The sequence below is a fragment of the Melospiza melodia genome, chromosome 6 (assembly GCF_035770615.1).
Source record: "Melospiza melodia melodia isolate bMelMel2 chromosome 6, bMelMel2.pri, whole genome shotgun sequence".
Taxonomy (NCBI): Eukaryota; Metazoa; Chordata; class Aves; order Passeriformes; family Passerellidae; genus Melospiza; species Melospiza melodia.
In genome coordinates, this window is record NC_086199.1 from 65,767 (window position 1) to 91,551 (window position 25,785).

Consider the following 25,785-nt stretch of genomic DNA (forward strand, 5'->3'; position numbering starts at 1 on the left):
TGCTTCTTATGATTTTTTTAGTCTCTGTATCTTCTTGGACAGCACCGAGCCCGATGACAAGGATACGAGAGTCTTTCCCTGCCGGACGGAGAGAACCAGGAAAACAGTTAAAAAAAGAACAGGGCAGTTTGAAATTCGTACTTGCAACGAGAAGCAGCGCCTAACAAACAGAACAAAAGTAAACAAAGCATGGTACCTCCCTGGGGACAGAAGACTTATAAACTCTCCAGAATTTACAATTCTAGCGACCATCCCCTTCAGGACAGCAGCCAAGTGTCCCATGGGGTGGTGCTGCACCAGAGAACCATCTGAGAGGTTCCAAAGAGTGAAATGCACAATATTTTGCAAAGACAAAAAATCCTGCAAAATAACAAAAATACAATAGATGTAAACTACAGGGCAAGAGTACAAGTGTTCACTTTAAGAGCTGGAACCATCCAGGTGAGCACCTGATAACTGGATCCTCACCAGAGTTTGAACCCTTCAGGACACAGAAGGGTTTTCCCCAGGAATTTCACAGACTGAGTTTTGATAGAAGCACGCTCGCCGGATTCTCAGAAATGTCGCCCATTCTCCAGGTGTCTGGAGAGAACTGCAAATGGCTCTCACGTAGTTGGAGCTGGTTCTGTAAGGTCTCAGGGTGAATTTCACCAGATGCAACTGAATTGGGCAACTCCCAGTGAGACAGAGGGAACCCAAAGCTTGGGTAAGCAGAGCTGCAGCAAATACTGAGGAAACAGACATAACAGGGTAAAAATAATAAAACTATTGCTTTTTCTTTAATCTTGCCTTTTTTTTTTTTTTTTATTCAGATGAGCAAAACAATGAAGGAGAAGGTGAAAAACTCACCATTACTGAACATTTCATCATCTCTAAGCTGAGCATCCTTAGCATAGAGGACTCCAGAGTTAAAATTCACTGATCCCTGGGAAATAAAACCAAATATATGACAAACAGTCAAACAGAAGGCGTAAAAATTTGTTTCCTCTACGGACTTTCAAGTACGTATCTTTGTATATATCCTACACATTACAACATACACTTTACACCATCTCCTAATATATAATAATTTACCTTTAAACTTTGATAGTATAGTGTGGAGAAATGGCTCCATGACAGAGGTCACGCAGACATTCGCTCGTTAGCCGACCAGGAGCTGGGAAAGTACCGAACACAGGTATTTTTGAGTTTTGCACCTGCAAGATAGCGTGTGCCTGGGCCTAGCTGGGTAGGATAACAAGTAGACAGAGAGACGTGGGAAATAGGGAATGTAGGCCCAAAGGAATGAGGAAGAGTTGATGGTATAGTTTAACCAATAGATCGCTTGGCTTACAGAATATTCATAAGCTTATTATGTGCTGTATAAGTGTCTGATACTCTCTGCAATAAACATAGCTTGCTGATCTCATATTGAGTGTCCGAGTCTTCCCTCACCCAAGAGTATAGCATAAAATTATTAACTAAAATTGGTGATCTATTATTATTATTAAGTTGTGCTTAAAGTTATTTTTGCTGTCATGTTCAAAACAATTTTTTTTTTTTTACTGTAATGAATGAGCAATTGATCTCAAAGTCATCACAAGCCCATCAAAAAAACAAAGCTCTATTCACCGGGCAGGTCTGTGAGCTAGAGGGTAGTTAGGCTTGTACTTACCTCTTGCTGTTCATGAACCAATAAATCCTGTCAACAAAACCAGGATCTTTAGCCCACTCCTATTAAAGATTCTACAAGGATGATGGTTTGATTTGTGTTTAGAAGTTTAGATTTAAAATGGCCAGTTCAATGGATAAATAAAGACAGTTGAAGTAGTATTACTTTACTATTATTATTATTATTATTATTGGTATTAGTATTATCAGCTACTGGAAGAAACAAACCAGTAGTATCTATACTTAATTACTTCTATTTCCAGAAAACAATAAAGAAAAAGAACCAAACCAGAAAAAGTCACTTCCTACCTTTTGTATCTCAGGATGATGAATTTCTCTTGGGCACTTCTCCAATTTATCAAGACTCATAGCACTGAAAGGCAAACAAAACAGTGCTTTATAGAAGGCCAAGTGCACGTTTCAAGGCTGAACCACCAACTGATTGCAGTGACAGCACTTACAACATGAATCAGTCCAAGGGCCTCTCTTAAATGGAATGGAATGTTTTGTGGAACTGCCATTTCTTTCCCAAAATACTAACTTCCAACACTTCCTAAACTTATTTTGCATTTTAAAAACAGAAATTAGTAAGACTCTGTGTGGACATCAGGTTTATTTCCTTCTAATGCACAGAGCTCTGTTCCATCATCCTTCACTTTGGCTCTACACAGAATCATGGTGAGCTTTTTAGGAGTGCTCAATAATCAATTCTATTTCTTTTCCTAGTTCTCTCTCTTCTTCAATAATTAAAGGCAAGTCAAATGAAAAATGACAAGTTCAGCATCAGAGTCACACTTTTCCCCTTTGTCTGCTCAAGAACAGGCTTTAAATCCACTTATTGCTGCCTTCAACGATTCAGACTTGCAAAACCATTCTTACATGTTTTACAGGTTTATCATAAAACCCACAGAACACAAGCTCTGAATTACAGGAAAAGGTACACAGGCAAATATCTAAACTGATTACTTATTTGAAAACACATACCTTAATTCAGATTGCACCCAGAATGTTTCTGTGGGACACTAAGGGAGACATATTTTGTGAGTACCCTGTAAACGAGAAAAGCTAGCATAGATTACAGGACATACTCACTTTTTCTGCATATTCAGATAGAATTATTAATAAAAACAATTAAGCTTAAAAAGAAGGAAGATAACCAAGGTAATTTTACTCAGCTATATTTACTCCCGATTTAGAGAAAAAAAAAAAGGCCCGGGTGCTGCAAAGAAAAAAAAAGTGAACCACAAACGCTTACAGTAGAATTTTAAAACAATCGCTTGGATAAAAGAATCTTATGGAACGTGAAGTAGAAAAAAAGTGAAACCACTATCAGACCTGCCTATTTTCTCACCAGTGTACAAGAAAATCCTAAAAGCAGTATGAAGTCACTGCCTAAAACCGGTCATGGGATGTAACCAAGAACAATTTAGGCATTTGCTAATCTAGACAGAAACCTTTTCTGGATGCTAGTGTCAAATCACAAGTTTTGTCTCTCAAACTCGACAATGCTGGAAAGCATTTTCCCCGGGGCTCGGGAGGGCAGGGGCGGAAGGGGGGGTGGCTTTGCAGCTCGCACCTGCGCCATCCGAAGCATACAGCCCGCCTGCTCCCTGCGCTGGGCATTCTCCCGGCCATCTCTGGGTGTCCCGCTCAGCGCCGCTCCATCCGCTGTCACGGCACAAGGAACCACGAGCACTAACGCAGGCAGCAGCCCCGCCATGCCGGCGATACCGCAGCGCTCCCTGCTCGCAGCGCCCAACACGCGGCGGAGCCGCCTCCGCCCGCAGCACCGGCAGCAGCCCGAGGGAGACGGCTGCAGCTCGGGGGCTCCTCCGGCGCCTCCGCCAGCCCGAGGGCGGCCGCCCCACCGGGACCGCGGGAGCACCCGGCGCCGCTCGCCCGGGGCGGCTCCTGCAGCTCCCGGCCCGCGGCAGCAAAGCACCGCCTCCCCCTCCGCCATCGGCGGGCGGCAGCGCCCCCGCCCCCGGCACCGCTGAGGGAGGCCGAGGAACCGGGCGGACGCTCCTTCCTCCTGCTCAGCTCCGTGCGGGCGGCCAGACGGAGGCTGCGCCCCTCCAGCGTCGCTGTCCCGCGCGGGAGAGGCGCCGGCAGCTGCGCGCGCACAGCCCCGCGCGACCGCCTGGCACGCCAGCCACTCATGTGCCGCGTCGGTAGCACGGCCTGCCGGGAGTTGTAGTCTCGGGCTGACAGCCACCGCTCCGTCCCCCGGGAGCCACCGGGACCTGCACTCCCTCCTGGGCATCAAACGGGTCCTTCGCCCCAGGGCGGGGAAGGACCTGAGGCAGCACCGCTCCACCCGAATGCCCTCTCTTTTTCCTTCCAACTCTTTTTACTTTTTTCACTCTGTTTTTCACCACTTCCCTTCCCTTTTCCTTTTCCCTTTCCCTTCCCTTTCCTTTCCCCTTTCTTGTATTTCTAATCTTGGTTTACCTTTCCACCTTTAGAATAAAAAAGCAGCAGTAGAAACTTTCAGGCTACCCGAGAGTAAAAAAAAAACTCTGCAAAACGAAAATGATTTAAAGAAAACTATTTATTCCCTGGGAGCCTGAAATTTTCTACTGCTGCACGTGACACAGAGCTTTTATTCCTTCTTATAGATAGTTGATATTTTATATAAATTTATAGTTTATATTGATGCATTATATTAATAACTATATATAATATGCACCTTATTCAAAAAATATACGGGAATTATTTTTTAAATTATTTACCATATCTACTGCTACAACTTAGTTTTCCTTATATTTCTAATTTTTATATAAATCTTTAATGTGTTTATGATATATTTCTATACTTATATTTCTACCTTTATATTATTTGTATTTGTAATTTTTACACTAAAACACCTGCTTTGGCAAAGAAAAAACAAAACCATCCATTATTTTAAACTACCTAAATTTTTTTTATATTTATATTTATCATAATATACAACAAATGATAGATATAGATAGATAGATACATATATCACATACATATTTATATCTATTTTATATCCATTTCCTATAATATATTTAATAAAATATATGCAGTATTACGTGTATTATATACTTTACAATTCATGTTATTTTACATTTACAATTTATTATTAATTTTTGATATATCTGCATATAGTTGCAATACATTTATATATTTGTATTTTTGTTTGGGTTGTATTTACATTTATATTCTCTATTCATATATCTATAAACATACACAATACTCTATTAAAATTAGAGTAACTTATTGTAACATATAGTGACTTATGTTACATGTTAAATTTTAAAAATTGACCGAATATATAAAAATAAAATTGGCCCATTCCCATTGCTACACATCTATTTCTTTTGTTTCAATATAGTTAGAGTCATAATTGCATATTTAAAATCCAATTCCTAAATGAAATGACAGAACAAACAGCATCAAATTCCCACCAATATCTTCCAAAAACATCAAGATACCTCCAACACCCAAACAAGTGTCAGCGAAAAAACAAAGAACACTCTTTTCAATAACAATTCTCATCACGACAGAAAAATGGAACCAAAATAAAAGAAAATCCTATAGAAACACACACAGAAAATTACAAAAAGTACTAAAAAAAAGTCAAACCAATCTACTAAACTCAAGACAGTGCCACTGACCCTGAACGACGTTACTAAAAAAAAATAAAAAACAACAAAATTCTACCTCTACACTAACTCAAGGAATAAACAATCCTCTGTAAAAATAACTTTAAAACCTGAACTAATTAACAAAATGGAAAAACATCTCAACCACTAAAAACTAAGAAATTAACTACCCAAATAAATAAATACTTTAAAAACCCACCATATAAATACCCATGTTTCCAAAAAAAACCCTGATAAACAATACGCAAATACATTAAAAGACAACAACAACAACAACAAAGGAAAATAAAGAAACCAACAACAAGAATAATACCAAAAAACAGATAAATCTGCAACAAAAAAATTATTCCCCACTGAATAAACCCATAGTGCCTCAAGCTATCAAAATAAAAATACCACCTAGAAACAAACACAAAGACTAAAGACAAACGTAACCATAAACAATGTCCCCCAAATTACCCGTAACCATAAAACATACACTACAATCAAACAAACCAAACAAATAAAAGCCCTGGAAGACGATAAACACACATGCAATTATCGAGATTAAAAACCCGCTGCTATGAACGACACGACGCTACCCCAAGCCCCCCAAAACAAACACTACACACTCACGCTAATAAAAGCCACCGCAACAGAATTAAAATGCGAACCGCTGCTTCGCGCTACGACCCGTAAAAACCATTGCGCGCCCTTCTAAACATAATACCCCGGCAAAAAAATATATATCCGACTACAAAACCCAATCCGAAACGAACCTTTATCATCTCTACCGGCACCGAGAACCGTGCCGCTCAGGAAGAACACCATATCCCTTAGCGGACACCCGCTGCAAACCGAACCCAGCGATGCCATCAACGCCTCCAAAGCGCCTCCGAGCCACGGCACCGCCGAACTTGGAGCGGCCGAACCCCGCGCTCGCTGCCGGCCCCGGACGGAGCGCGGCTCCCGGCAGGAAAGCGGCTCCTGTGGCGGCTGCTCCGGCACGCGGGGCCGGCGCCGCCCCGGGGAGCCCCGCCCGCTGCCCCTGCCCGGCGGGGCCGGCACCGGGCCCGGGGCTACCGGCGGCGCCCGAGCCCCGCGCCCGGAGCGGACGGAGCGGCCGGCACCGCCCGGGCCGGCGCAGCAGCGCCCGCGCCGCCTCTGCCGCCCTTGGCCGGCCCGGCCCGGCTCCGCTCGGCTCCGCACGGCTCGCACCGGCGCGGCTCCGCCACTGCCGCCCTCGGCCGGCCCGGCCGCGCCGAATCCCCCGTGCGCCCCGGCAGCTGCCCGGGCCGTGCCAGCAGCGCTCCCGAGCGGGAACGTTCCGGGCCGGGCCGCGGGCACGGGCAGCGCCCTCCAATGCAGCGGCACAGCCCCATTGCAGCCCTGCAAACGCTGCCGGAGCTGCGGCTTCCCGCAACCAACCCCGAAACCGCAGACGGGGCGCACCTCACTTCAACAAGGGCAAAGAAATGTGTTCTCCCCTAAAATTTCACCCCCTAGGAGAGCAGAAAAGTAGGGGCGCTCCCCAAATGAAAGCCTTCGACTGATGGGAAAGGGCGATTTCGACCTCCATTCAAACCCTTGAAAAGGAGGGACACCAGGGCTGCCCCCGCCATTTAAACCCGAGGGTGGTGCAAATGGGGTGGCTGCCTTCAAATCAAACCCATAATACCACAAGAATACTTTTCCCATTCCCCTTAGAATAGAACCCCCGGGATACCCCTAACAGCCTGCAAAAGGCAGCTTTTCCTGCAATCAACACCTTTAAAACCACAAGTCAAGAGGGATCCCCTCAGGTCAAACGCAGACAATAAAAGAAGAGGAGCTGCTTCCTTCTCCTTAATCCCTTTTGTCTTCATAAGCTCCATTTGTGTTCCTGGGGAACCGGGGAGGGACTGGCAAGATGAAATTGCAAAGGGGAAGGAGAAAATTCCCCGCTCCGAACCCACACGGGCTCACCTGTTCGGCTGCTGCTCCCCGGCACAAAGATTCGTCCCTCGGCGCCTCCTTTAAGCGATGCTCCACGTACCCAAGCGCGGATCCAGGTGGTGCCCCCGACCCTGTGGGAAGCTCTCGCAGTCCTTCCATGAGACAGCGCCGGGAGTGCCCCATAAACCCCTCCACTCAGCAGCTCCATGCAAAAGGGAGCTGAGGCAAAGCCTCCCCCTAAAACAGCCTCACCCCGGCAGGAGCCGCCCCCTCATCATCCTCACACTCACACCTGGGCTGCTCCGAGCCCCCATCATCCTCACACTCACACCTGGGCTGCTCCGAGCCCCCATCATCCTCACACTCACACCTGGGCTGCTCCGAGCCCCCATCATCATTACAGCTGACACCTGGGCTGCTCCGAGCCCCAATCATATATTTTTCATATTTATATTCGCATTTATATTTAGAATTTATATTACTCTATAATAAAAATTATATTATATATTGCATCTCTTCATGTTACTTGCATAGATTTCTATTTCTATTCATAGTTTGGTATTATATCTTTATATCTCTATATATTTATTATATATTTCTGTATGTCGATTTACATTTCTATAGTACTTATATTATTTAAAATAAAACCCCTGCCTCTAACGAAATAAAAAGCAAAGACACCCCTTTCTTTAAAACACATTTAAAATTTTAAAAATAATTTTGTTTGTCATAATTTTGTTCACATCTATATTTGTAATTTTCATTTGTTATATTTATAGATATTATATATATTGGAGAGAATACCTTTTTATATAATAATAGATATATTCTTTTGACACAATAGATTTCTTTTACTTATATTTATATGTATTAAATATTTATTGATATCGACATATATATGATATATTTGCATTTCTAGTTTTATATTTTTTATGAAATCTCCAGCCTATACCCCAATAAAAGCCAACCAATCCCCAATCTATTTAAACTATATTTAAACATGAATCCTGTCACGGCTGCATTGCACAGCAGTGCCCCAAGCTAATCTGACACTTGTTCATCTCCTGGACCTGAAACTGAACCCGCTCACCTTGATCGCACCTGGCAGAACCATTTTCGTACCTTTTTCTGGCATGTCTTGGTTTTGTTTTCTTTTGTCTTGAGTTTTTGTGGCCTTTATTGCCTCTCTTTTTTTCTGGCACTTCTTGGGGTTTTTTCTTCGTTTCTTCTTGCCCATCTTGGTGTTTTTTCTGGTTTTTCCTTGCCCCCCTTGGGGGTTTTTTTCAGGTTTTTTTTTTTTTTCCTGGGTTTTCCTTTTCTGGATTTTTTCTTCGCCATCTTAGTTTTTTGTTGCGATTTTTTTTCTTGCCCATCTTGGGGTTTTCCTCTGGTCTGTTTTCAGGGATTTTTCTTGCCCATCTTCCTTTTTTTTTTTTTTTTGTTGGTTTTTCTTTTCTTTTCTTCTTCTATTTTTTTTCCCCCTAGGTTTCTCCTTGCCCTCCTGGTTTTTGGGTTTTTTTATCTTCTTATCTTCCTTCCTTCCATCCTTCCTTCCTTCCTTCCTTCCTTCCTTCCTTCCTTCCTTCCTTCCTTCCTTCCTTCCTTCCTTCCTTCCTTCCTTCCTTCCTTCCTTCCTTCCTTCCTTCCTTCCTTCCTTCCTCTCCTTCCTCTCCTTCCTTCCTCTCCTTCCTCTCCTTCCTTCCTCTCCTTCCTTCTTTTTTCCTTTCATTTCCTTTCCTTATTTTCTTTTTTTCTTTTTCTTTCTTTCTTTCCCTGCATTTCTAATCTTGGTTTTCCTTTCTAGCTTTAGAATAAAAAAGCAGCAGTAGTAACTTTCAGGCTACCTGGGAGTAAAAAAACCTCCAAAACGAAAATGATTTAAAGAAAACGATTTATTCCCTGGGAGCCTGAAATTTTCTACTGCTGCACATGACATAGAGCTTTTATTCCTTTTTATAGATAGTTGATATTTTATACTTTATACAGCGCCCCCTGCCGTGTGCACCGGCGCTCTGCAGGCACAGCGATCCCTGCCGTCTGCACAGGCGCACTGCATGCAGAGCGCTGCGGCGTCGTTCGGTTCTGTTTAATGAAACTCGGCTGAATTCGGCGTGGTTCGGCTCTTGGTCTAAACTCGTTTCAGTTCGGCTCTTCGGCTAAACTCGGTCGTATTCGGCACATTGTCTAAATGCGGCTCAAGTCGGCTACACTCGGCTATCGGTTCCAGTCGGCTATCATCGGCTCTTGGTGTAAACTCGGCTGTTTTCGGCCGCACTGGGCTCTTCGGCTCAACTCGGCTGTTTTCGGCCACACTCGGCTCTTCGGTGAAACACGGCTGTTTTCGGCCGCACTCGGCTCTTCGGGGAAACTCGGCTTTTTCCGGCCACACTCGGCTCTTCGGGGAAACTCGGCTCTTTCCGGCCACACTCGGCTCTTCGGGGAAACTCGGCTCTTTCCGGCCACACTCGGCTCTTCGGGGAAACTCGGCTCTTTCCGGCCACACTCGACTCTTCGGCTCTTCGGAACTATTCGGCCCGGCTCGGCTCCCTCAGGGCGGGAAAGCGGACGTGAGAGGACCCCGGCACAGCGAGGCGTTTACCCAGATGCCTCTCACAAACCCGCCAAAATACGCCCGCCCGCGGAGCCCCTGAGCCCACAGCATGTCTCGGGTACACATGAAACGCCACAGAAAAATCCGTCGGGGCCGCCATGACGTCGGTATTCCGTGCAGGCAGTGCAGTTAAACACCCACACGGTCCTCCACTTCCCCGCCCTTTTCGCCGCCATGCTGAGAAGGTCAAACAAAACTCCGCGACATCGCCCACGCGCCACTCCCAAGCTGGCCGCCTCTAGCTGCACGGCTGCAGTACCGCGCTCTGCCCACAAGGCGGCAGCACTGCCGCCCGCCCCAGCCGGGGGCGCAGCGCGCCTCGGGGCTGCGGCAGCGAAGGCGGCAAAAAAGAACAGGGGCGACCCCCGCCGAAAACTGCTCTGAAATAAATGCCCCAAAACAACCGGGAAGAGGGAAAAAAACCGTCTGCCTCTAATCTAATAGGATAAAAGACAAAACAAAACAAAACACAACACAAAAAAATTATTAAAAAAAATATTTAAATATTTTTTAAAATATTTTTTCATATTAATATTCACATTTCTATTTACAACGTATATTGATGTACACTGTCCATTTATACATTTCTTTTTATAAATACATTTCTATTCCATATTGCATATATCCCTAAAACTTAAATTTATTTGTATATTTTTATAAATATTTTCACATAGTAAGTATACATTTCTGTTACGATTTTTACTTCGGTAACACTTGGATTATTTAAAATAAAACCTTTGCCTCCATCCACATTAAAGCCAAAAAGAACCCCTTTCTTCCAAACTGTACTTAAATATTTTATAAAATTCTATTTTTCAGGTTCATATTCACATTTACATTTAAAATGTATACTTATGTATACTGTTATTTGTATTCTTCATTACATCACTTCCTATTATTTGTATTTATTTATATTTTGTGTTTATATATATATTTATATCTTGATTGTATATCTCAATATTTAGAAATATATAACAATATCTACATTCATACTATTTAAAATAAAAACCCTGCCTCTAACACAACAATAAAAAAAAACCGAACCCTTTCTTTTAAAAAATATTTAAATAGATTTTATCCTAATGTTCAATTGTTATATTCATATTTGTATTTATAATGTATATTAATGTATATTGCTTACTTATATATTTATCTTTACCAATGTCAATTTATAAATAAATTTATATTCTATATTACATCCGATGCGAGTAGGTATTTATATTTTTTATATTTTTTTATTCATATTTTTATATGGATTAAATATTTCTGCGTCAAGATTTTTACTTCTGGAACACGTATAATATTCAAATTAAAAACCCTGCCTCTACTTAAATAAAAGCCAAAACATTCCATTTCTTTTAAACGATATTTACATATTTTTATATTTATATTCCCATTTATAATTTATATTGCCATTTAATGTTATTTATATTCCATGCCACAACTCCTCATATTACTTACATATATTTATATTTAAATTTATATTCATAGTTTAGCAATTTCTCTTTATATATTTATTATATATTTCTATCTTAAGATCCACATTTCTATATTGCTTATATTATTTAAAATAAAACTCCTGCCTCTAACCAAATAAAAACCAAGGACACCCCTTTATTTGAACCAGATTTAAAATTTACGAAGTAAATTTATTTTTCAAAATTATAATGATATTTATATGGATATTTTTATTTATTTTATGCATAGATTTTATCTATATTAGAGGGAATACCTTCTAATATAATCATAGAAATATATTTTCTGTATTATACATATTTTCTTACTTATATTTCTTTAAATTAAATATGTATAGATATTTGTATTTCTATATATATTTGTATATCTGAATTTATATTTTATTGCTATCATTTAAAAACCCCAGCCTATACCCTAATAAAACTGCCCAATTTACTTTAACTCTATTTAAATATTTTTATATTTACAATCTATATTTATATATCTTTGTGTATATATATATAAAATAGACTATCATTTATCTATATGATAACATGTTACAATTATATACCATATATTATAGTTTTATGTATGTATCTGTTATCTATATTTATGTTTACCACTCTAATGTTATATTTATTTTTAAATGTATATTTATTTCTATTTTCATCTCTACATTAAACCATGTCAGTTCATTAACCCGACGCACCAGAGCCACAACAATACTGTACCTTTGTCAGCACCGGCACGCAGCACACGCCCATCCCATCGCAGCACAGCAAAACAAAACCTATTTCTGTTACTAACGGAACAAATATCCCACAACGTCACTGAACCCTAATAAAAACTCAAATAAACCTAACTGTAAATAAATTTTAAATCCCACTATAAAGTAGCCCAAAACCTCCGCACATGCTCATCATAAACTTCCTCCTAAACCAGTATCTCAAAAACCCCAAAAAACTCAAACACACCTTGAAAATGACACAACTGCTAATAAAAACAAACACCCATTAAAAATTAAATCAAACCAACGCACTAGACTCAAAACTGCACAACTGACCCTAAACATTACTAAAAAAAGTCCCCAAAGCTCTACCTTTATGTTAATGCACAAATAATAACATGTAATCTATAAAAGTTATTTCAAAAAATTAAAAAAAATAATTAAAACCATGAAAATAAAAAACCTAAACTATTAAAATATTAAAAAATATCACTACCTAAATTAAAAAACATATTGCCTATAAAAACCCACCATATAAATGCCCCTGTCCCAAAAAATAAAAATAAAAAAAGCTATTGAACCACAAAGAAATCAGAACTTAGGAACACCAAAACCATAATGTTCAAGAACTCACACCACATCCCTTATCATACACCAACTACAAACAAGATAAAGCAATACAATGAATTCTTAAAAACCACCTTAAAACCACTACATTGAAAAACATTTCAAAAATTAAAAACTGCATCTAACAAAAGCCATCTAATAAATTCACACCCAAAACTCCAGCAGCCCAGCTGGCCCTACCAAAGCTCTAGGTTCATACATACAGTAAACAAAACCAAAATCCCAGTAATACCCATCAGAAATCTATGAAAGAACCCTACTGAAATTAATCCTGCCTCAAATACAAACCAACCCATCCAGAAAGTCAGCTTCACTCAAAAAACAATTTACACAGAGTTAATAATACCAAGAAATGAAACAACACACCATATACCACCAATGAATATCATAGTGAAGGAAAAAAAAAAACACTACATTTTTTCCTTTTTGTTTTTTAAACTAACTTCTTTTATTAGCTAGAACAAAAGATTTTGCCAGGACTGTAACAACAACAACAACCTCTTTTTCTTCTTCTCCTTCTGAGATGTCCCTTCTCACTCCCAAATTCCTCTCAACTCCTGAGTTTACATCCAAGCAAAAAGCAAAATTCCTGCACTCGTCCCTCCGATGCTCCTGTCAGATTCTCTGTTTCCCTCCACATCTTCTTACACTTTCAGTCCTCACGCTGTCCCGCCGTGATGAGTCTGACAGAAGAATTGGCACATGTTAACAGAGCATTTCCCTCCCTCCCTCTGCTTTCCTCAGCGCATTTCAATCCATCCCAGGCCTGCAGTGATGCACGCTCACCCCAAAGCTCACAGCAAGCATGCAGCAGCTCAGGCTCACTCGGCTCCAGGGCCCAGAGCCTGCAGGCCCTGCAGCTGCCACACGGATGGACCTGGTTCCCTCCCCGGGTGCCCAGAGGGAAACCTGAGGGCAGGCGTCCACCCCGAGGGGGCACCCGCAGCCCCGGGCAGGCATGGAGTCGCCGGCTGCTCTCTGGGGACGACACCCTCCCTGCAGGCCACACTGCCTCGTCCTCTCCCTCCCTGGGGGACAGGCACCTCCAGGGTCTGTGACCAGCCCCCTTCCGTCAGCATCCAGGGGCTCTGTCAGAGCCAGAGGGCTCAATTCGTGGTGAGTACCGATGGCACACAAACGGCAGCCCGAGGAAATCGTGTTCTGGCCTCTAAGTGCTTGGGACAGGGTCTGATTTTTTGTTTTGTACTTGTATGATGATTAGTACAACAGGGCTCTGATGGATGACATGGCAACAGAGAATTAAAAACTCCTCGACAGGATTACATCGACTTCTAGGAAAAGACAAAAGCTTAGGACCCTTCTGAAATCTACTTTTAATCCAAAGCACGGGGATTGTCAGCATGCTGCACCTTCCAGCTTTTCAAAGCAGCTTACCTCTGAAGACCAGGAAACATTGATTTCTACAGAAACAATGGGCAACCCCCAGGCTAATGTCAGCACTACTGTTTAATAGGGGACCTGCCAGCGTGCCAGTCCAGCTTCAAGTGTGCTTTACTTCAGTCTAACGTCCCCACAAAATTCTTCTCACATCTTCCAACCCTGAAATCTTATTTTCCCCTAAATCTTCTCTTCATTAGCAATTTCCAAGTAACATGGTATTTTTACAACATTCAAAAATGTCATGCTGGACTGTGCTAGAGAGTAATCTGCAAATATAAGCTTAGCAAAGTTTGAATTGACTTGAACAGAGAAAAAACCTACAAGTGAACACCTACACCTGCCTACAAAGAGCTAACAAGCCCCTGGCAGCTGCCAGCATCAAAGCACAGCGGATGTTTCTAATACAGGGTAAGGATAACAACATCACCTTCTGTTCTCTCCAGCTTCTTTTCCCTGCAGTCATATTTTGCTTCTTATGATTTTTTTAGTCTCTGTATCTTCTTGGACAGCACCGAGCCCGATGACAAGGATACGAGAGTCTTTCCCTGCCGTAGGGAGAGAACCAGGAAAACAGTTAAAATAAGAACAGGGCAGTTTGAAATTCGTACTTGCAACGAGAAGCAGCGCCTAACCAACAGAACAAAAGTAAACAAAGCACGACACCTCCCTGGGGACAGAAGACTTATAAACTCTCCAGGATTCACAATTCTAGCCACCAACCCCTTCAGGACAGCAGGCAAGTGTCCCCTGGGGTGGTGCTGCACCAAAGAACCATCTGAGAGGTTCCAAAGAGTGAAATGCACAATATTTTGCAAAGACAAAAAATCCTGCAAAATAACAAAAATACAATAGATGTAAACTACAGGGCAAGAGTACAAGTGTTCACTTTAAGAGCTGGAACCATCCAGGTGAGCACCTGATAACTGGATCCTCACCAGAGTTTGAACCCTTCAGGACACAGAAGGGTTTTCCCCAGGAATTTCACAGACTGAGTTTTGATAGAAGCACGCTCGCCGGATTCTCAGAAATGTCGCCCATTCTCCAGGTGTCTGGAGAGAACTGCAAATGGCTCTCACGTAGTTGGAGCTGGTTCTGTAAGGTCTCAGGGTGAATTTCACCAGATGCAACTGAATTGGGCAACTCCCAGTGAGACAGAGGGAACCCAAAGCTTGTTTTACCCAAACCTTGGGTAAGCAGAGCTGCAGCAAATACTGAGGAAACAGACATAACAGGGTAAAAATAATAAAACTATTGCTTTTTCTTTAATCTTGCCTTTTTTTTTTTTTTTTATTCAGATGAGCAAAACAATGAAGGAGAAGGTGAAAAACTCACCATTACTGAACATTTCATCATCTCTAAGCTGAGCATCCTTAGCATAGAGGACTCCAGAGTTAAAATTCACTGATCCCTGGGAAATAAAACCAAATATATGACAAACAGTCAAACAGAAGGCGTAAAAATTTGTTTCCTCTACGGACTTTCAAGTACGTATCTTTGTATATATCCTACACATTACAACATACACTTTACACCATCTCCTAATATATAATAATTTACCTTTAAACTTTGATAGTATAGTGTGGAGAAATGGCTCCATGACAGAGGTCACGCAGACATTCGCTCGTTAGCCGACCAGGAGCTGGGAAAGTACCGAACACAGGTATTTTTGAGTTTTGCACCTGCAAGATAGCGTGTGCCTGGGCCTAGCTGGGTAGGATAACAAGTAGACAGAGAGACGTGGGAAATAGGGAATGTAGGCCCAAAGGAATGAGGAAGAGTTGATGGTATAGTTTAACCAATAGATCGCTTGGCTTACAGAATATTCATAAGCTTATTATGTGCTGTATAAGTGTCTGATACTCTCTGCAATAAACATAGCTTGCTGATCTCATATTGAGTGTCCGAGTCTTCCCTCACCCAAGAGTATAGCATAAAATTATTAACTAAAATTGGTGATCTATTATTATTATTAAGTTGTGCTTAAAGTTATTTTTGCTGTCATGTTCAAAACAATTTTTTTTTTTTTACTGTAATGAATGAGCAATTGATCTCAAAGTCATCACAAGCCCATCAAAAAAACAAAGCTCTATTCACCGGGCAGGTCTGTGAGCTAGAGGGTAGTTAGGCTTGTACTTACCTCTTGCTGTTCATGAACCAATAAATCCTGTCAACAAAACCAGGATCTTTAGCCCACTCCTATTAAAGATTCTACAAGGATGATGGTTTGATTTGTGTTTAGAAGTTTAGATTTAAAATGGCCAGTTCAATGGATAAATAAAGACAGTTGAAGTAGTATTACTTTACTATTATTATTATTATTATTATTGGTATTAGTATTATCAGCTACTGGAAGAAACAAACCAGTAGTATCTATACTTAATTACTTCTATTTCCAGAAAACAATAAAGAAAAAGAACCAAACCAGAAAAAGTCACTTCCTACCTTTTGTATCTCAGGATGATGAATTTCTCTTGGGCACTTCTCCAATTTATCAAGACTCATAGCACTGAAAGGCAAACAAAACAGTGCTTTATAGAAGGCCAAGTGCACGTTTCAAGGCTGAACCACCAACTGATTGCAGTGACAGCAGTTACAACATGAATCAGTCCAAGGGCCTCTCTTAAATGGAATGGAATGTTTTGTGGAACTGCCATTTCTTTCCCAAAATACTAACTTCCAACACTTCCTAAACTTATTTTGCATTTTAAAAACAGAAATTAGTAAGACTCTGTGTGGACATCAGGTTTATTTCCTTCTAATGCACAGAGCTCTGTTCCATCATCCTTCACTTTGGCTCTACACAGAATCATGGTGAGCTTTTTAGGAGTGCTCAATAATCAATTCTATTTCTTTTCCTAGTTCTCTCTCTTCTTCAATAATTAAAGGCAAGTCAAATGAAAAATGACAAGTTCAGCATCAGAGTCACACTTTTCCCCTTTGTCTGCTCAAGAACAGGCTTTAAATCCACTTATTGCTGCCTTCAACGATTCAGACTTGCAAAACCATTCTTACATGTTTTACAGGTTTATCATAAAACCCACAGAACACAAGCTCTGAATTACAGGAAAAGGTACACAGGCAAATATCTAAACTGATTACTTATTTGAAAACACATACCTTAATTCAGATTGCACCCAGAATGTTTCTGTGGGACACTAAGGGAGACATATTTTGTGAGTACCCTGTAAACGAGAAAAGCTAGCATAGATTACAGGACATACTCACTTTTTCTGCATATTCAGATAGAATTATTAATAAAAACAATTAAGTTTAAAAAGAAGGAAGATAACCAAGGTAATTTTACTCAGCTATATTTACTCCCGATTTAGAGAAAAAAAAAAAGGCCCGGGTGCTGCAAAGAAAAAAAAAGTGAACCACAAACGCTTACAGTAGAATTTTAAAACAATCGCTTGGATAAAAGAATCTTATGGAACGTGAAGTAGAAAAAAAGTGAAACCACTATCAGACCTGCCTATTTTCTCACCAGTGTACAAGAAAATCCTAAAAGCAGTATGAAGTCACTGCCTAAAACCGGTCATGGGATGTAACCAAGAACAATTTAGGCATTTGCTAATCTAGACAGAAACCTTTTCTGGATGCTAGTGTCAAATCACAAGTTTTGTCTTTCAGAAGCTCGACAATGCTGGAAAGCATTTTCTCCGGGGCTCGGGAGGGCAGGGGCGGAAGGGGGGGTGACTTTGCAGCTCGCACCTGTGCCATCCGAAGCACACAGCCCGCCCGCTCCCTGCGCTGGGCATTCTCCCGGCCATCTCTGGGTGTCCCGCTCAGCGCCGCTCCATCCGCTGTCACGGCACAAAGAGCCACGAGCACTAACGCAGGCAGCAGCCCCGTCATGCCGGCGATACCGCAGCGCTCCCTGCTCGCAGCGCCCAACACGCGGCGGAGCCGCCTCCGCCCGCAGCACCGGCAGCAGCCCGAGGGAGACGGCTGCAGCTCGGGGGCTCCTCCGGCGCCTCCGCCAGCCCGAGGGCAGCCGCCCCACCGGGACCGCGGGAGCACCCGGCGCCGCTCGCCCGGGGCGGCTCCTGCAGCTCCCGGCCCGCGGCAGCAAAGCACCGCCTCGCCCTCCGCCATCGGCGGGCGGCAGCGCCCCCGCCCCCGGCACCACTGTGTGCGGCCGAGGAACCGGGCGGACGCTCCTTCCGCGCTGCTCAGCTCCGCGCGGGCGGCCAGACGGAGGCTGCGCTCCTCCAGCGTCGCTGTCCCGCGCGGGAGAGGCGCCGGCAGCTGCGCGCGCACAGCCCCGCGCGACCGCCTGGCACGCCAGCCACTCATGTGCCGCGTCGGCCGTTGCGTCACACGCCGCGTCGGTAGCACGGCCTGCCGGGAGTTGTAGTCTCGGGCTGACAGCCACCGCTCCGTCCCCCGGGAGCCACCGGGACCTGCACTCCCTCCTGGGCATCAAACGGGTCCTTCGCCCCAGGGCGGGGAAGGACCTGAGGCAGCACCGCTCCTCCCGAATGCCCTCTCTTTTTCCTTCCAACTCTTTTTACTTTTTTCACTCTGTTTTTCACCACTTCCCTTCCCTTTTCCTTTTCCCTTTCCCTTCCCTTTCCTTTCCCCTTTCTTGTATTTCTAATCTTGGTTTACCTTTCCACCTTTAGAATAAAAAAGCAGCAGTAGAAACTTTCAGGCTACCCGAGAGTAAAAAAAAAACTCTGCAAAACGAAAATGATTTAAAGAAAACTATTTATTCCCTGGGAGCCTGAAATTTTCTACTGCTGCACGTGACACAGAGCTTTTATTCCTTCTTATAGATAGTTGATATTTTATATAAATTTATAGTTTATATTGATGCATTATATTAATAACTATATATAATATGCACCTTATTCAAAAAATATACGGGAATTATTTTTTAAATTATTTACCATATCTACTGCTACAACTTATTTTTCCTTATATTTCTAATTTTTATATAAATCTTTAATGTGTTTATGATATATTTCTATACTTATATTTCTACCTTTATATTATTTGTATTTGTAATTTTTACACTAAAACACCTGCTTTGGCAAAGAAAAAACAAAACCATCCATTATTTTAAACTACCTAAATTTTTTTTATATTTATATTTATCATAATATACAACAAATGATAGATATAGATAGATAGATACATATATCACATACATATTTATATCTATTTTATATCCATTTCCTATAATATATTTAATAAAATATATGCAGTATTACGTGTATTATATACTTTACAATTCATGTTATTTTACATTTACAATTTATTATTAATTTTTGATATATCTGCATATAGTTGCAATACATTTATATATTTGTATTTTTGTTTGGGTTGTATTTACATTTATATTCTCTATTCATATATCTATAAACATACACAATACTCTATTAAAATTAGAGTAACTTATTGTAACATATAATGACTTATGTTACATGTTAAATTTTAAAAATTGACCGAATATATAAAAATAAAATTGGCCCATTCCCATTGCTACACATCTATTTCTTTTGTTTCAATATAGTTAGAGTCATAATTGCATATTTAAAATCCAATTCCTAAATGAAATGACAGAACAAACAGCATCAAATTCCCACCAATATCTTCCAAAAACATCAAGATACCTCCAACACCCAAACAAGTGTCAGCGAAAAAACAAAGAACACTCTTTTCAATAACAATTCTCATCACGACAGAAAAATGGAACCAAAATAAAAGAAAATCCTATAGAAACACACACAGAAAATTACAAAAAGTACTAAAAAAAAGTCAAACCAATCTACTCAACTCAAGACAGTGCCACTCACCCTGAACGACGTTACTAAAAAAAAATAAAAAACAACAAAATTCTACCTCTACACTAACTCAAAGAATAAACAATCCTCTGTAAAGATAACTTTAAAACCTGAACTAATTAACAAAATGGAAAAACATCTCAACCACTAAAAACTAAGAAATTAACTACCCAAATAAATAAATACTTTAAAAACCCACCATATAAATACCCATGTTTCCAAAAAAAACCCTGATAAACAATACGCAAATACATTAAAAGACAACAACAACAACAACAAAGGAAAATAAAGAAACCAACAACAAGAATAATACCAAAAAACAGATAAATCTGCAACAAAAAAATTATTCCCCACTGAATAAACCCATAGTGCCTCAAGTTATCAAAATAAAAATACCACCTAGAAACAAACACAAAGACTAAAGACAAACGTAACCATAAACAATGTCCCCCAAATTACCCGTAACCATAAAACATACACTACAATCAAACAAACCAAACAAATAAAAGCCCTGGAAGACGATAAACACACATGCAATTATCGAGATTAAAAACCCGCTGCTATGAACGACAGGACGCTACCCCAAGCCCCCCAAAACAAACACTACACACTCACGCTAATAAAAGCCACCGCAACAGAATTAAAATGCGAACCGCTGCTTCGCGCTACGACCCGTAAAAACCATTGCGCGCCCTTCTAAACATAATACCCCGGCAAAAAAATATATATCCGACTACAAAACTCAATCCAAAACAAACCATTATCATCCCTACCGGCACCGAGAACCGTGCCCACTCAGGAAGAACACCGTATCCCTTAGCGGACACCCGCTGCAAACCGAACCCAGCGATGCCATCAACGCCTCCAAAGCGCCTCCGAGCCACGGCACCGCCGAACTTGGAGCGGCCGAACCCCGCGCTCGCTGCCGGCCCCGGACGGAGCGCGGCTCCCGGCAGGAAAGCGGCTCCTGCGGCGGCTGCTCCGGTACGCGGGGCCGGCGCCGTCCCGGGGAGCCCCGCCCGCTGCCCCTGCCCGGCGGGGCCGGCACCGGGCCCGGGGCTACCGGCGGCGCCCGAGCCCCGCGCCCGGAGCGGACGGAGCGGCCGGCACCGCCCGGGCCGGCGCAGCAGCGCCCGCGCCGCCTCTGCCGCCCTTGGCCGGCCCGGCCCGGCTCCGCTCGGCTCCGCACGGCTCGCACCGGCGCAGCTCCGCCACTGCCGCCCTCGGCCGGCCCGGCCGCGCCGAATCCCCCGTGCGCCCCGGCAGCTGCCCGGGCCGTGCCAGCAGCGCTCCCGAGCGGGAACGTTCCGGGCCGGGCCGCGGGCACGAGGAGCGCCCTCCAATGCAGCGGCACAGCCCCATTGCAGCCCTGCAAACGCTGCCGGAGCTGCGGCTTCCCGCAACCAACCCCGAAACCGCAGACGGGGCGCACCTCACTTCAACAAGGGCAAAGAAATGTGTTCTCCCCTAAAATTTCACCCCCTAGAAGAGCAGAAAAGTAGGGGCGCTCCCCAAATGAAAGCCTTCGACTGATGGGAAAGGGCGATTTCGACCTCCATTCAAACCCTTGAAAAGGAGGGACACCAGGGCTGCCCCCGCCATTTAAACCCGAGGGTGGTGCAAATGGGGTGGCTGCCTTCAAATCAAACCCATAATGCCACAAGAATACTTTTCCCATTCCCCTTAGAATAGAACGCAGGGATTCCCTGTCACCCCCGGGATACCCCAACAGCCTGCAAAAGGCAGCTTTTCCTGCAATCAACACCCTTAAAACCACAAGTCAAGAGGGATCCCCTCAGGTCAAACGCAGACAATAAGAGAAGAGGAGCTGCTTCCTTCTCCTTAATCCCTTTTGTCCTCGCAAGCTCCATTTTTGTTCCTGGGGATCCGGGGAGGGACTGGCAAGATGAAATTGCAAAGGGGAAGGAGAAAATTCCCCGCTCCAAACCCACACGGGCTCACCTGTTCGGCTGCTGCTCCCCGGCACAAAGATTCGTCCCTCGGCGCCTCCTTTAAGCGATGCTCCACGTACCCAAGCGCGGATCCAGGTGGTGCCCCCGACCCTGTGGGAAGCTCCCGCAGTCCTTCCATGAGACAGCGCCGGGAGCGCCCCATAAACCCCTCCACTCAGCAGCTCCGTGCAAAAGGGAGCTGAGGCAAAGCCTCCCCCTAAAACAGCCTCGCCCCGGCAGGAGCCGGCCCCTCATCATCCTCACACTCACACCTGGGCTGCTCCGAGCCCCCATCATCCTCACAGCTCATACCTGGGCTGCTCCGAGACCCCATTATCCTCACACTCACACCTGGGCTGCTCCGAGCCCCCATCATATATTTTTCATATTTATATTCGCATTTATATTTAGAATTTATATTACTCTATAATAAAAATTATATTATATATTGCATCTCTTCATGTTACTTGCATAGATTTCTATTTCTATTCATAGTTTGGTATTATATCTTTATATCTCTATATATTTATTATATATTTCTGTATGTCGATTTACATTTCTATAGTACTTATATTATTTAAAATAAAACCCCTGCCTCTAACGAAATAAAAAGCAAAGACACCCCTTTCTTTAAAACACATTTAAAAGTTTAAAAATAATTTTGTTTGTCATAATTCTATTCACATCTATATTTGTAATTTTCGTTTGTTATATTTATAGATATTATATATATTGGAGAGAATACCTTTTTATATAATAACATATAGATTCTTTTGACACAATAGATTTCTTTTACTTATATTTATATGTATTAAATATTTATTGATATCGACATATATATGATATATTTGCATTTCTAGTTTTATATTTTTTATGAAATCTCCAGCCCATACCCCAATAAAAGCCAAACAATCCCCAATTTATTTAAACTATATTTAAACATAAATCCTGTCACGGCTGCATTGCACAGCAGTGCCCCAAGCTAATCTGACACTTGTTCATCCCCTGGACCTGAAACTGAACCCGCTCACCTTGATCGCACCTGGCAGAACCATTTTCGTACCTTTTTCTGGCATGTCTTGGTTTTGTTTTCTTTTGTCTTGAGTTTTTGTGGCCTTTATTGCCTCTCTTTTTTTCTGGCACTTCTTGGGGTTTTTTCTTCGTTTCTTCTTGCCCATCTTGGTGTTTTTTCTGGTTTTTCCTTGCCCCCCTTGGGGGTTTTTTTCAGGTTTTTTTTTTTTTTCCTGGGTTTTCCTTTTCTGGATTTTTTCTTTGCCATCTTGGTTTTTTTGTTGCGATTTTTTTTTCTTGCCCATCTTGGGGTTTTCCTCTGGTCTGTTTTCAGGGATTTTTCTTGCCCATCTTCGTTTTTTTTTTTTTTTTTTGTTGGTTTTTCTTTTCTTTTCTTCTTCTATTTTTTTTCCCCCTAGGTTTCTCCTTGCCCTCCTGGTTTTTGGGTTTTTTTATCTTCTTATCTTCCTTCCTTCCTTCCTTCCTTCCTTCCTTCCTTCCTTCCTTCCTTCCTTCCTTCCTTCCTCTCCTTCCTCTCCTTCCTCTCCTTCCTTCCTCTCCTTCCTTCCTCTCCTTCCTTCTTTTTTCCTTTCATTTCCTTTCCTTATTTTCTTTTTTTCTTTTTCTTTCTTTCTTTCCCTGCATTTCTAATCTTGGTTTTCCTTTCTAGCTTTAGAATAAAAAAGCAGCAGTAGTAACTTTCAGGCTACCTGGGAGTAAAAAAACCTCCAAAACGAAAATGATTTAAAGAAAACGATTTATTCCCTGGGAGCCTGAAATTTTCTACTGCTGCACATGACATAGAGCTTTTATTCCTTTTTATAGATAGTTGATATTTTATACTTTATACAGCGCCCCCTGCCGTGTGCACCGGCGCTCTGCAGGCACAGCGATCCCTGCCGTCTGCACAGGCGCACTGCATGCAGAGCGCTGCGGCGTCGTTCGGTTCTGTTTAATGAAACTCGGCTGAATTCGGCGTGGTTCGGCTCTTGGTCTAAACTCGTTTCAGTTCGGCTCTTCGGCTAAACTCGGTCGTATTCGGCACATTGTCTAAATGCGGCTCAAGTCGGCTACACTCGGCTATCGGTTCCAGTCGGCTATCATCGGCTCTTGGTGTAAACTCGGCTGTTTTCGGCCGCACTGGGCTCTTCGGCTCAACTCGGCTGTTTTCGGCCACACTCGGCTCTTCGGTGAAACACGGCTGTTTTCGGCCGCACTCGGCTCTTCGGGGAAACTCGGCTCTTTCCGGCCACACTCGGCTCTTCGGGGAAACTCGGCTCTTTCCGGCCACACTCGGCTCTTCGGGGAAACTCGGCTCTTTCCGGCCACACTCGGCTCTTCGGGGAAACTCGGCTCTTTCCGGCCACACTCGACTCTTCGGCTCTTCGGAACTATTCGGCCCGGCTCGGCTCCCTCAGGGCGGGAAAGCGGACGTGAGAGGACCCCGGCACAGCGAGGCGTTTACCCAGATGCCTCTCACAAACCCGCCAAAATACGCCCGCCCGCGGAGCCCCTGAGCCCACAGCATGTCTCGGGTACACATGAAACGCCACAGAAAAATCCGTCGGGGCCGCCATGACGTCGGTATTCCGTGCAGGCAGTGCAGTTAAACACCCACACGGTCCTCCACTTCCCCGCCCTTTTCGCCGCCATGCTGAGAAGGTCAAACAAAACTCCGCGACATCGCCCACGCGCCACTCCCAAGCTGGCCGCCTCTAGCTGCACGGCTGCAGTACCGCGCTCTGCCCACAAGGCGGCAGCACTGCCGCCCGCCCCAGCCGGGGGCGCAGCGCGCCTCGGGGCTGCGGCAGCGAAGGCGGCAAAAAAGAACAGGGGCGACCCCCGCCGAAAACTGCTCTGAAATAAATGCCCCAAAACAACCGGGAAGAGGGAAAAAAACCGTCTGCCTCTAATCTAATAGGATAAAAGACAAAACAAAACAAAACACAACACAAAAAAAATTATTAAAAAAAATATTTAAATATTTTTTAAAATATTTTTTCATATTAATATTCACATTTCTATTTACAACGTATATTGATGTACACTGTCCATTTATACATTTCTTTTTATAAATACATTTCTATTCCATATTGCATATATCCCTAAAACTTAAATTTATTTGTATATTTTTATAAATATTTTCACATAGTAAGTATACATTTCTGTTACGATTTTTACTTCGGTAACACTTGGATTATTTAAAATAAAACCTTTGCCTCCATCCACATTAAAGCCAAAAAGAACCCCTTTCTTCCAAACTGTACTTAAATATTTTATAAAATTCTATTTTTCAGGTTCATATTCACATTTACATTTAAAATGTATACTTATGTATACTGTTATTTGTATTCTTCATTACATCACTTCCTATTATTTGTATTTATTTATATTTTGTGTTTATATATATATTTATATCTTGATTGTATATCTCAATATTTAGAAATATATAACAATATCTACATTCATACTATTTAAAATAAAAACCCTGCCTCTAACACAACAATAAAAAAAAACCGAACCCTTTCTTTTAAAAAATATTTAAATAGATTTTATCCTAATGTTCAATTGTTATATTCATATTTGTATTTATAATGTATATTAATGTATATTGCTTACTTATATATTTATCTTTACCAATGTCAATTTATAAATAAATTTATATTCTATATTACATCCGATGCGAGTAGGTATTTATATTTTTTATATTTTTTTATTCATATTTTTATATGGATTAAATATTTCTGCGTCAAGATTTTTACTTCTGGAACACGTATAATATTCAAATTAAAAACCCTGCCTCTACTTAAATAAAAGCCAAAACATTCCATTTCTTTTAAACGATATTTACATATTTTTATATTTATATTCCCATTTATAATTTATATTGCCATTTAATGTTATTTATATTCCATGCCACAACTCCTCATATTACTTACATATATTTATATTTAAATTTATATTCATAGTTTAGCAATTTCTCTTTATATATTTATTATATATTTCTATCTTAAGATCC

General features: G+C 42.1%; 1 long non-coding RNA gene across 1 annotated transcript; it reads right to left on the reverse strand.

Annotated features, from left to right (window-relative positions):
• Positions 1 to 340: 340 nt before the first annotated feature.
• On the reverse strand, positions 341 to 2,095 carry LOC134419955 (uncharacterized). Its single transcript, XR_010028203.1, has 2 exons — positions 850 to 2,095; positions 341 to 728 (listed from the first exon to the last, which is right to left on the reverse strand). It is a non-coding gene; the product is annotated as an uncharacterized LOC134419955 (long non-coding RNA).
• Between the last annotated feature and the right edge of the window lie 23,690 nt (positions 2,096 to 25,785).